At 40.9% G+C, this 12,805-nt stretch overlaps 1 long non-coding RNA gene and 1 other non-coding gene across 2 annotated transcripts in view; both read left to right on the top strand.

Moving 5' to 3' along the window:
* The window catches only part of LOC148657263 (uncharacterized), a 48,533-nt gene that overhangs the window by 18,077 nt on the left and 17,651 nt on the right, over positions 1-12,805 (top strand). The gene's annotated exons all lie outside the window — the stretch shown is intronic.
* On the top strand, positions 12,194-12,316 carry LOC148657264 (U6atac minor spliceosomal RNA). The gene has a single exon (XR_015941107.1). It is a non-coding gene; the product is annotated as a U6atac minor spliceosomal RNA (small nuclear RNA).

The raw sequence follows: 12,805 nt of genomic DNA, 5'->3' as shown, positions 1-12,805 counted from the left end.
CATTCATCCATGTTAGGATTCCATGTTAAATTTTCTAATCCAGACCGCTCCCCAGTGCTATCTGTATATTAGAATAAGATACCAGACAAAATTATCAAACATTGTTTTAACCTCAAAATTACAATTAAAATACTAACAAATCTAAATCAGGTCTTCTACAACCAGTAAATAACCAGCCTTCCAATCACTTTGTTTATGATTTTATAAAAGAAAGGACAATTGTCTCACTTTTCAAGCTTCAATTTCATCATTGCAATGTGGAAATAGAGAATAAATCTCTTGCCAACCTAATACAATGCAGTTTCACTGAACTAGTGCTAGATTAAACCATTCCTTATATCTTGTCCTTTTACAAAAAGATTGTACGGGCTGTTGAAGCTGCCAAATTCATAGCAACACAAATGTCTTTTGATCTCTGACACTCATCCAGTCCATTTAATTATTTCCATTTACTGGTCCATGTTTATTGCTTTTCATGCTTTCTTGTTTTCTGAGCACCCCTCTCAACCAGAGGATGGCTGTGTATAAAATCCTGTTAACTCCATTGTACTCTTAAACAGGAAATGGAAATTAATTTTCACTTATATTATATATATTATAAGACTATATTATTTTGCAATAATTGGTAATTAGGGGAGCATCTATGAAGACAGCAGAAACCTGGGCTGTGAATGTGAGCAGTGTCTTTCTCAACCTCTATCCTTACACTTGTTTGTCTAAAGATTAATTTTACTATATAGTAGGACACCCCACATTTCCCTGTCTGGCCTGTACATTTCACTTTTATTGATATACTTTCAATTATTTGTTCAAAGATCATTTCATTCTGATTTCCTGCAGTAAAGAGTGCTGTAGTTTCCTCCAGTAAACTTTTTTTGAGTTAACATCTTTCATTGGATGATGGATGCATAACTATGACAGACCAGACTGTAATGGGACTGTAGTAGCAGCTAACCTGCCAATAGAATTCACCAAAGGCTCTCTCACAATTGTAAATAAATATAAATATTAATATCTAAATATTAGATTGGTTGGTGCCAATATTCTCACATGGCCTTAATTAGGAAAGTCATTAAAATGGGCTTGCGTGGATTTTTTAGTTGATTTAGTTTATATAAAGCAGTAAAGGCACACTGTGACTGGTACTGAGTGCCCTTTTCTGGAGTCATTTAAATGGAATATCAGAAAACTCTGCAGTAAAGCCTGCACCTTACTTATGTTTGTCAATGTGGGTTTTTAGGTACATTCCTGGGACCACAATAACTTAGGACTGGCCACACTGTTGCAGAAGTAAGTTATTGTGTTCACTGCAGATAAAGAACTGTGTGTCTGAACAGGTAGTGAGTAACACAGGGGCACCTCAAGGGACAGTTCTTTCTCCATTCCTCTTCACCCTTTATACTTCTGACTTTAAGTACAACTCAAAGTCATGCCACCTGCAGAAGTTCTCAGATGACTCTGCAATTGTGGGATGTATCAAGGGTGAGCAGGAGGAGGAGTACAGAGGACTGGTCAGCAGCTTTGTGGAGTGGTGTGGGGTGAACCACTTGGAACTGAATGTAACAAAGACAAAGGAACTGGTAGTAGATTTCAGGAGGAAAAAGGTCAAACCTACTCCTGTCTACATCCATGGGAGTGGCGTGGAGATGGTGGACTCGTACAAGTACCTGGGAGTGCACATCGACGATAGATTGGAATGGTCTAAGAACATCGAGGCCATCTATAAGAAGGGACAGAGCCGACTTTACTTCTTGAGGAGGCTCAGGTCCTTCAATGTGTGTAGTAAGATGCTACATATGTTCTATCAGTCGGTGGTAGTGAGTGCCATTTTCTACGCAGTGGTGTGCTGGGGCTCTGGGATTAGAGCAGTGGATTCTAAAAGGCTGAACAAGCTCATCAGGAGAGCAAGCTCTGTCATTGGGTCTGACCTGGACCCCTTGGAGGTAGTGGCTGAGAGGAGAATGATGTCCAAACTAGAGGCCATCATGGACAACTTCTCTGTCATCCCCTCTATGACAGGCTTGCAGAAATGAAGAGCACGTTCAGCAATAGACTGATTCATCAACGGTGCGACAGGGAGCGCTACAAGAGGTCATTCTTGCCTTCTTCCATAAGACTGTACAATGCATCCACCTTGCGTCTTGGCACAGGGAACATCGACAGTGACCTGTTTCTGGACTGAACGCATCTACACATCTACTGCTACATCTGTTCTATTTCTTTTTCTTTTTCTTTTTCCCGTTTACAACCTTTTTTTGTGCAATATATGCCAGGGACCTGTGCAATACATTATATCTATATTTACATCCATATCTATATTTACATCTATATTTATATTCATATGTGTGATACGATTTTTCTGTGTACTGTTCTGTTCTAGTTTGTTCTTTGCGTGTCCGGACTGTGAGTAACTCTTGTATTGTATTGTATGTATTGTACTATTATTATATAATTCGTTACACTGTGGCTGTGTTGTGTGTGTTAAGCTGCTGTTGCGCTGCAATTTCCCTCACGGGATCAATAAAGTATCTATCTATCTAAAGGTGGCATAGCATTTAGCTAAGTCCCCTTAATTGTGGGATTACCTTCAAAACACTGAAGGGATACCACTATAGTCTAAGCCTTTAAATCAAGTCTCAAGACCGGTTCCTTTAGTCTCTGTATTTTTTTAGTCTTTAGTCTTACCCTATAGGCTGCTTAGTTCAGATTGTTTTACATCATTTTATTATCTAAGTCATAGTCTTCCTCCCAGCAACCTGAACACAGTTTTGCAACTGCTACAGTATATTCCTACTACCTGGATCCTGGTGATGAGTCCTGATTTGGAGCTGGCATTTCCAGATGGCCTGTGGCATCTGAATCTAGAACACAAACTGTTGGACCCAGGAAACCTCGGCCCCTTAACTCAGACAATCTTGACAACAGACCCAGTTCAGCAAGATTTCATCCACTGACTTATCAGAGATTGTACATGATTTCTTACAGTTAATGTATCACAAAGCTTTTCCCAGAATAGGGGACAACCATAGGCCTGGGACCCTAGAGATGTTATTTACTCCCAATAAGATTTTATTTTCTTCCTCCTCCATACCCACGTGGCCAACTACTGTTGTACAATCTAGTCAACTACATAATTCTGTAAAGCACCACTGTATGTGGCCACCTGTTAAGATGAGCTCTATTGCAAATTTAATACAATGTAATAGTCTTGAATTCTCAATCAGTCTTACATCTCATATATATATATATTATATATATATAAAATCTATATATATATAAAATCAATACAGCATATTGTAACCGAGTATAACTGGAATAAGCACGGATATATGTAAAACGCATACTAGCAGGATGATTATAGTTATTGGCAAGTGTCAATGTGTGTCTTTTCTTTCCTTTCTTATTTGTACATTTCTGTCCCTTTGTCACAGGCCTGGTTCACATCCCATTCTTCTGACTGTATGTTAATTAATTAGCATTAAGGCAAACAGTGTTTGATTCAGCTCTGTGAAGTTGCCCCCCTACAAAACAGCACAATGAAACCCCCCTCATTCATTAGTACTGCGTTTCTGTCGGTTTGTTCCATTGAAAGTAACTTCCCAGCTGCTTTCGTTTCCGAGATATAGCGCCTTCTTTTGGGGGGATGTGATGTCACTAAGGCCCTCTATAACGTCTTAGGAGAATCAAACCGGTCTCATTTATTAATGCTGTGTTTGTGCTTGTTTGTGCAGTTGAAAGTAGCGTTTGTTTCCAAGATATAGCGCCGTGTTTTTCGGGTGATCACGGGACCTTAACCTCCAGTGACCCCGTCTGGCGAGTTCAAGCACTCTGTTACTGGTGCGAGAGTAACAATTCTGCAACTTGGTTTCTCTGTTTGCCTGAGTAAGGGGGAAGCAGCGGTGGATTTTGCATTTCATATCAGTGTCTTCTGTGAACAGGAAAATTAAAATTGTCACCAATATCATACCCTAATCAGAAAAGTTGCAGATGTAGCCTTAAAAAGTGAGCATTAGCAAACAATTGTATGTTTCGACAAAGAGGCTTTAAACTAGCATGTCTTAATACTTCTTAGCGGTTTCCTTTTTTAAAAATCTGAAGAAGTAATCAGTTACTCATTGTTACGCACCAAGATTCGACCCCTCTGTCGAGCCACGTATTTAAAAAGGTTTGAATTCACAACTTTATGTACAACAAGACCATTGTTGCTCTTTTATGCAAAGAACATTTTGCACACCAGGATGTTTTTCTAAGGGGCACTGTGTACAAAGTTGACACGGGTAGTTCATAACACATCAGAGAAACAACATTGGAAAGTCTACCGTCTCACATACGCAGACCGCGGGAAAACAAAAATTGTAATGCTTTGGGTTCACGTGGGCGCCCTCGCCGCTGCAGCATCAGGTCGGTCCCCCACCATCGGGGACTCGAATCTGGGTCTCCAGCGTCACTTAACAGGGACCCAGCCTCTTGAGCCAAAGGGAAATCTCCCGTCAGCCCGGCGGTGACGAACCACTCTGGTAAGCCGGCTCTCACAAACAATGGAGGCCGTATGCGTTACAATATTTTCACATAACAGAAATGAACATACAGTATATCTAAGTTCTTTAATAAAATGTAATTATACATGTGTTTGTGTTTACAGGGTTCTTATGCGCAAACATAAAACGATTTGCTCATGGTCCTTTTATCTTTGTGTCAATCCTTCGTGTAGAATACAGCGGAGCGTGAGGGCACACCATGACCTCTGAAGACATAGGTATAAGTGTTTTTGTTAGATCGTCATATTTCTCCCAGGTGAAGATGTGTCTTCTGCAATATGCAATGTAATGACCCAGAACATGTTTGCTTGTCCAGCTCCATGAAGGTGCCCCCCCACCCAACAAACAGCACAAATGATGAAACCCACTGCAATCGTTAGTGCTGTGTTTGTGCCATTGTAAGTAGCGTTTCTGTTGCGTTAGTTTCCGAGATACAGTATAGCGCCTTGGTTTTCTGGTAATCACGTGACTATCTATAAGGAAGTTTACAGGTACCAACAAATTTGGTACTTTAATTACTGGATGTGATGAAAACAATGGGTGCAATTTGAGTCTGTCTGGTCGGGTGGGGTGGATGTTTTAGATTTCAGTATAACTCAGGTGGGAAGCTGCGTCAGCATGTGTAGTCATTGAGAGAAGGAGGATGGTGTGAACCTAGTTTCAAGATGAGTTTTGTTTCTGTTGTTTTTCTGCTATGGGAGTTGAGAAACCCTTTGAGAACAGAGACAGAGAGATCAGTGTGATCATGGCCGTCTGAGGTGAAATGAGAAACTGTGGGTTTGGAGAAATCTTTCATCTTCACAACCCGAACATGTACTCTGAAGCATGCTCCTAGTCTCCTTCCGGTTTCCCCAAAGTAGATAGCTGGCCATGTTTTTCAGGAGATACAATAAATAAGGTTCCTGGAGGTACAGGATGTTGTCTGGGTGATCCGGAACTGACCTTAGGGGCCCTGAATGAGCATGTTGTTAGATATGTATTTGCAGGTGATACAGCGACTTTTGTTGCAGGGGAAGTTGCCTGATGGGGATGATTGCCGAGCGCGATCAAGGGAGCTGTGAATCAGAAGTTTACGTAGATTGGGTGGTCGGCGGTATGAGATGATTTGGTGGTTAGAAAAAAGGGTACTGATGGAGGGATCACCCTGTAAAATTGAGTAGTTGTTTATGATGGGGATAGAAAGTGTGTTAGAGTGGAGGCAAACCGTCTCATTGTCGAACATCCCCAGTATCCCAATTCTATCTCCTTCCCAAAATTCACATTCCCGACACCCCTGGATGCCCCATTGTCTCAGCATGCAATTGTCCGACCACACTCATCTCTGCTTTTCTGGACAGCCTTATGAGACCTCTGGTTGAAATGCTTACCTCATATATCAAGGAAACTAACCATGCCCTCCAACTTTTCAATGATTTCCAATTTCAGGGTCCAAAATGCTACATTTTTACCATTTTTACCACGGATATCTACACAATCATTCCCCTCAATGATGGTCTTAAAGCCCTCAAGCATATGCTAGACAAACTCACAGTGCTTGATCCACCCACTCACACTCTAGTGCGTCTTGCAGAATTGGTTCTCACACTCAATGCCTTCTCATTTATTAATCTTTTTTATCAGCAGGTTAGTGGAGTCACCATGGGCACCAGGATGGGACCTAGCTATGCCAATATTTTTGTTGGCTGGGTAGAAGAATGCTTCTTTGCTTCCTATACTGGCTTTGTCCCTGACCTCTACAAGCAATACATCAATGACTGCGTTGGTGCTGCTACATGCTCTAATGACCAGCTAGAGCACTTCCTGCATCAATTCACTAACTCACACCCATCCCTCGAATATACAGTTAACGTATCTTCCACCACTCTTCCCTTTCTAGTCATAAATTTATCTGTTAACCATTCACAACTGTCATCCTCGGTCTATTACAAACCCACAGATTAACACAGCTATCTCCTGTACAGCTCTTTTAATCTCTCCCTTTTTCAAAGTTCCTCAGGCTACGTTGACTGCAGATGACGACATGGATTTCCAGTTCCAAGCACTTAAAATGTATTATTATTTCATCAACAGAGGATACCCCGCCCATGTTATCGATAGGGCCCCTCACCCGGGCCAAAAACATCCCTCAGCTCATCAACTCAACCCGGAACCCCCGGTCTCACAACCACATTCCTTTGGTGCTTCTCTACCACTCTAACACACTTTCTATCCCCAGGACCATTATTAACAACTACTCAATTTTACAGGGCAATTCCTCCATCGGTACCCTTTTTTCTAACCGCCCAATCATCTCATACCGCTGACCACCCAATCTACGTAACCTTCTGGTTCACAGCTCCCTTGATCACACTCAGCAATCATCCTCACCAGGCAACAGAACTCGCTGAATCACCTGCCAATACATATTTAACAACACGCTCATTCAGGGCCCCTCAGGTCAATTCTGGATCACCCAGATGACATCCTGTTCCTTCCAGGAACCTAATTTACTGTATCTCCCAGTTATCTATGTTGGAGACTAGGAGACCACTTCAGAGTACATGTTCGGGCAGTAAAGATTATAGATTTCTCCAAGCCCATAGTTTCTCATTATAGCTCAGATGGCAATGATCACAATGATCTCTCTGTCCCCTTCTCTCAATAATACTTGTTTTTGTGTAATCTTCTCTATTCTCATGCAGGTTTTGACTTCACACCTTTCTTCACCCCTCTCCACTTTGCACTTCCTGAGTGGCCTCTCTGCCGCTCCTACCTCCTCCCCTCTCCCAGCTTTTGTTCTTCTGTGCTATTTAATCTTTGCTGTCCGCCCTGTCTTTCTCACACCTGAAAAAGGCTTCATATCTGAAATGTTGTGTTTTCCCTTTTCTTTTTTTTTTAGCATGGAATAAACCTATTACTTGTTCTATTTCAATATAGCGCCTTTGTTTTCTGGCTGTGACGTAAGGTCAAATTTGAGGATAAGAAGTTGTTTTAAAACAAAATCATGTAAAAAATGGGAATTTAAAATACAAATAAAATAACAGGGATTTCATTATTTCAATTCACGTGTGCTACAGAGAGAATATGAATTCTAATTAATTTCTGAAAATGTAATAATGTGACAAATATACTAACAGATTGGTAATAAAATTGAAATTAACATTTGAATGCAAATTTGTTCTGCAATTGGACTGAAATATCATCTAGCTGTTGTGTATCTATTCTGAAAATGTTGTGACTATTTTAGTTGATATCAGAAACATTGGTTGGGCAAATGCATGAAGAAACAAAATAATGAACTCATAAAATAATTGCTTAAAAATTAAAATGAAAATGATTTTTTCCAGTTTACCATAAACATCAGCGTTGATCTGCCCTTGGGATTTGTGGAGGGAAGGGTGTCAGTTGCTAGCAGCTACAGTATGTGCTATTCTAGGGCTGCTGCTGGTCAGCAGAGAGATTCATTTGTATGCCCGTAGGTTTTCTCCATTCTTAGCAAAATTCTCTGTAAAAATATTTTACTGTTGAAAATAAACCTAGTGGGTCAATTGCGACGAACTAGTTAGTATGCATCTGCGAACTAAGTTGCGGTTTAGTTAGTACGGTACTTTCTGTAGATCATCTGTTGTTCAATTGCAGCGAATAAACGTCCGAAACAAAGTTGGAGTTCAGTTGAATCCGGTTCCCATGGCTCGGCGTTGTTGTTGTACGAAGTAGCCCGAACTGCAGGGGACTGTTCATCAGAAAATTTCAATTAATTTGATTAGTTCCTGACAAATTAATGTTAGTTTTTATCTTGAGAACTGCATTTAGGCTACAATTTACCGGACGAGGGTACGTAGTTATTAAAGAGATACTTATGCTATGGAAGTCCGTTTCCGCCAGGGAGTAAAAAAAAACGCGCATAGGATGCTCAATTGTTATTAGTCACGAAACAAATGAGAACCGTATCTGCGCGTTTGAAACAGAATGCTACTGTACTATTGCGGCTTTAATTTCCTTTGTTTAACATGACACTCAGCACGAACAAGCGAACACATCGCTATTGCTACAAAAGACAATAGCACCAACTAACGTTACAAAAGACACCAACTAATGACCAGTACAGTTAACAGTTTTATTTTTAACAGAACTGGAAATTAAACTTATAAAATAACTTGAGCAAAAAAAGAAACGTGTATTGTTCCTCTGACCTTCTAAACATTTCTATTTTTTAAGTTAATTAATTTCTTTACCACGATGTGCCTTTTTGCTTGCTTTTGAGAACTTTCATTTTCTCTTGAAATAAACTTTTCTCTCTCTCTCCTCCTGTGTCAGTAGGAACTTACAGTACGTTTCAAATTAAGTTCTTTTGTAGTCAGTTCCAACATCTTCCTTTCAAAGTGGGGAAGAGCTCGCTGGCGTGTTGCTCTGCTAAATCGTGTAGGCTGATCATCTCCCTCTGCTTGGTTATTCTGCAGCACACTCCTCCACATCCTCCACATCAGCACTCTCCACTCCACCACACCGGCTTACATGTCCAGGCCAGAGGGACCTTCGCTGTCAGAGTCAGTCTCGTCTTGTGGCTTCAGAGAATGTCCTTTCTGTTGGGATGTTATATCTGAAATGTGTTTGAGACAGTTTGAGACAGTCGATGATCTTGCCATATGTACAGAGAAGGGACAGTGTTCCGAAGCACTATCATAAATAATCACTTTCAAGTTGACGAGTTTTAACGTTTTAACGTATGCTTGTATTTGCCTACAGATATTACTCTCTGTACCAATCATTTCCTCATTATCCCTGCTTTCCTCTTATAACCACAATTACATATTTTACAAATCTATTCAGTTGACTCCTATATTTTAAAGAACACAATAAAGGCTCACGCTCAATTTTTATAACTATTTGCTTAAGTTCGGTTCTCTTTACTTCCTAGGATATCTTAAAATTCACAGCTAGTAATAATGATTGACATTAAATGTAATTATTAGTAAATTACACTTTTGTTAATACACACGTATTAATGAACTTCATTATTAATAAATGTGGTATGAGTGTTAAGCAATTTGAGTTAAATATTGCATTAATTTTCCAAGGGACGGATGGATAAATTCAGTACGTAGTGACGATATTATTTCCACTAGATTCGGGAGCCCCTTCTAAAGCGATCTAGCGTTACGCCAAGTATGGTACTAAGTTCATCCAGGTGGATGTGTAGCATCCAGGTGGATGCTGCACATTGGTGGTGGTGGAAGGGAGTCCCCATTACCTGTAAAGCGCTTTGAGTGGAGTGTCCAGAAAAGCGCTATATAAGTGTAAACAACAACAATTATTATTATTATTATTATTATTATTATTATTATTATTATTATTATTATTATTATTATTATTATAAGTTGCTTAAACCATATGAAGAGGTGATTTAAAGTTAGTCTGCTACTTAAGTCACCTCTTGAGGGCAGCAGCTGTTACTTTGTGTTCGTTGCAATTGAGAACAGGTTTAGTACGGTGCTGCGGACTAAGCACAGAGCAAAATTCGTTACAATTGGTCTTAATGTGGAGCACAAGTTTAAACCGCAGCTGCATACTAAGCTTGAACTCCTGTTAGTTCGCTGCTTTCAGTTCGTTGCAATTGACCCAGTGTGTCTTAATACTTTATCCCTTCTCTGATGGTGGTACTTTAATTGCGCATCCGGTTGACAAATCCTGCGTCATTTATAGAAGATTACAAGATATAGAAGAGAAGATAGATTTTTTGGCCTCAGAAAAACTACTCCCATTGGCTCTTTTAAGTTCCCATTCGGAAATGGAAACAATTTTTTTGTTCAGTTTTTCCCACCAAGGCACTTTGTTGTCAGGTGTTTCTACATAGTTATTCTAGTGTGTATATGTCTGACTCCCCACAGAGTGAGGCTCAGTCCACATCAGTACGTGTTAGTACAATATGAACTGCATTCATAGGACGTGTCTATAAGCTGTACTGATAATGCTTGACTGGGAGTGTGTCTTTTAAACAGGTATCAAGATGCATATTAAAAACACCAGGAAGCTTTTATTAACTCTGAAACATAAAAGAGAAAGCAAATCTTCAAACTCACCTAAAAATCAATGTGCTTGGGGAGTCTGCAAACTGCAACAGACATAGTAAACATTATTTCTTCAAAGTAATTTCAGTCATCTTGTCCTGGTCAGGACTGAAGCAGCAAATGATCACGTCTTGTAACATTTTTATTCTTTTGATTATATAAATCTAAGGGATTGGTGGATTGATATACAGTATAGCTTCAAGCAATGTATAAGACAAATGTTGATTAGGCAGCATTAGGTATTTATATGACTTCCATATTGAAGGCAAAAATTCACATGGCATTTCTAGACCTGGAAAAGGCATTCGACAGGGTACCACACGATCTCATCTGGCTGGCGCTGTGACAGCACCACGTCCCTGAAGCCTATGTTTAGCTGGACAAAGCTCCTGTACCAAAAGGCCACTAGCTCAGTACGTTGCGCAGCTAAAACCTCAGACACCTTCCCGATCAATGTTGGCGTCCACCAAGGCTCAGCCTTGTCTCCTCTGCTATTCATACTTTGCATGGATACAATGACCAAAGAAATCCAAACGAGGCATCCACGGACGCTATTGTATGCCGACGATGTTATGATAGCAAGTGAAACGCGACACGGCCTCGAACAGCAAGTACAGGAGTGGAAGACGTGCCTTGAACGATTCGGGATGAAATCGAACATCAAGAAGACGGAGTACCTGGAATGTGGTGATCAAACCGATGGCACAATCACAGCTGGTGGGGTCCAACTGAACAAAGTGACACAGTTCAAGTACCTAGGCTCATGTGTCAACTCCGACTGCACTACCCTCCAAGACGCCAAGACGCGAGTCAGCGCCGCTTGGATGAAATGGCAGCAGGTCACTGGAGTACTGTGTGACAAGAAGATCCCCTTTGCGCCTAAAATCCAAAGTCTACCGCTCAGTGGTCAGACCAGTGGCCCTATACGGAACTGAATGCTGGCCAACGACAAAGAAACATGAACAGGCACTCCATACGATGGAAATTAAGATGCTGCGTTGGACCCTCGGCTTGACAAGACTAGACCATGTCATGAATGAAGAGGTACGTAAAACACTCAAAGACGCCCCAATCACTGAGAAAATTAGGGAATCGCGCCTGCAATGGTATGGACACGTGCTTCGCAGCAATGACACATCAATGGCAAAGACCGCCCTTGAATTGAATGTGGAAGGCCGCCGACCCCGTGGACGACCATTAACGCACTGGCTGGATCGGCTGAAAGACGACATGCACCACGTAAAGTCACCTGCCGAGACGCCGTAGACCGTACGAAGTGGAAAAATCGGTGCAAACAAGCAGACCCCACATTAGTGGGAAAATGCGAAGAAGAAGATTGAAGGCAAATGGATGAGGGTACCTCTCCTCAGGAAACTTTATTTCAGCTGAAGTTAAGGCACAATTGCATGAGAGGAAGAAAACGTTTCTCTCTTTTTCTTTCATTTTCCTCTGGCTGATTTCTCTTTAAAGTCAGATAACAGAAGTTACAATTTTCCCAGCCCCCCTGATCCAGCAGCTGGATGATTTCCATTCTTGCTTTATTGTTTTCTTTAATAATTTGTCACTGCCTGCAGTCTGCACATGTTCATTTGAATGTCACATAGAATTGTGTTGTATGAAAGGAGAGAAGGTTAGCAGTCCCCTTGACAAGGATGGAAGAGGTTCTAGTGGCCTACAACACACATGTGGTTAAGGCATTGTGTACTTAGTACATTATGTACACTAAGATGAGAAATAATATTTGCATTAACAATGTAAGTTAAGATGGCTGTGATTATTCTTATTAGCAAATGTACTACTATTAACAGATGTAGTGTTGATAGTACTAGTAGTATAAATTGATAATTTATTTAATTTTCTGCTTTTTAAGAATCATTGTAGTCATGCAGATAGTGTTACAGAGAGAGGCACACCTTTGTCAGGGGAAGGGATTGCTAGGCAAACATCACACTACAGGTGGGGAGACACAAGTAAACTGGGGAATGAGATGTGAACATAGCCCTGGCAGAGGCTGAGCAGATCACACATGGTGGCTTCAGTGCAGCGGGACACTGGGGGTTGGGCTGCATGGCCTGCAGACTGACAGGAGAGGCTGAGGCTGTGAAGAGCAAACAGGCATAGTCATGGTCATGCAAGTGGAGGTCAAAGAGAAAGAAATCAGACTGAACACTGTCCAAAGCACTGGGGGAATCAGTGAGAATAGTTAGGTTACAGCAAAGT

This window comes from Lepisosteus platostomus, chromosome 8, assembly GCF_059453375.1.
Source record: "Lepisosteus platostomus isolate fLepPlt1 chromosome 8, fLepPlt1.hap1, whole genome shotgun sequence".
In the NCBI taxonomy this organism is placed as follows: Eukaryota; Metazoa; Chordata; class Actinopteri; order Semionotiformes; family Lepisosteidae; genus Lepisosteus; species Lepisosteus platostomus.
This window is presented reverse-complemented; position numbering and strand designations above follow the sequence as displayed.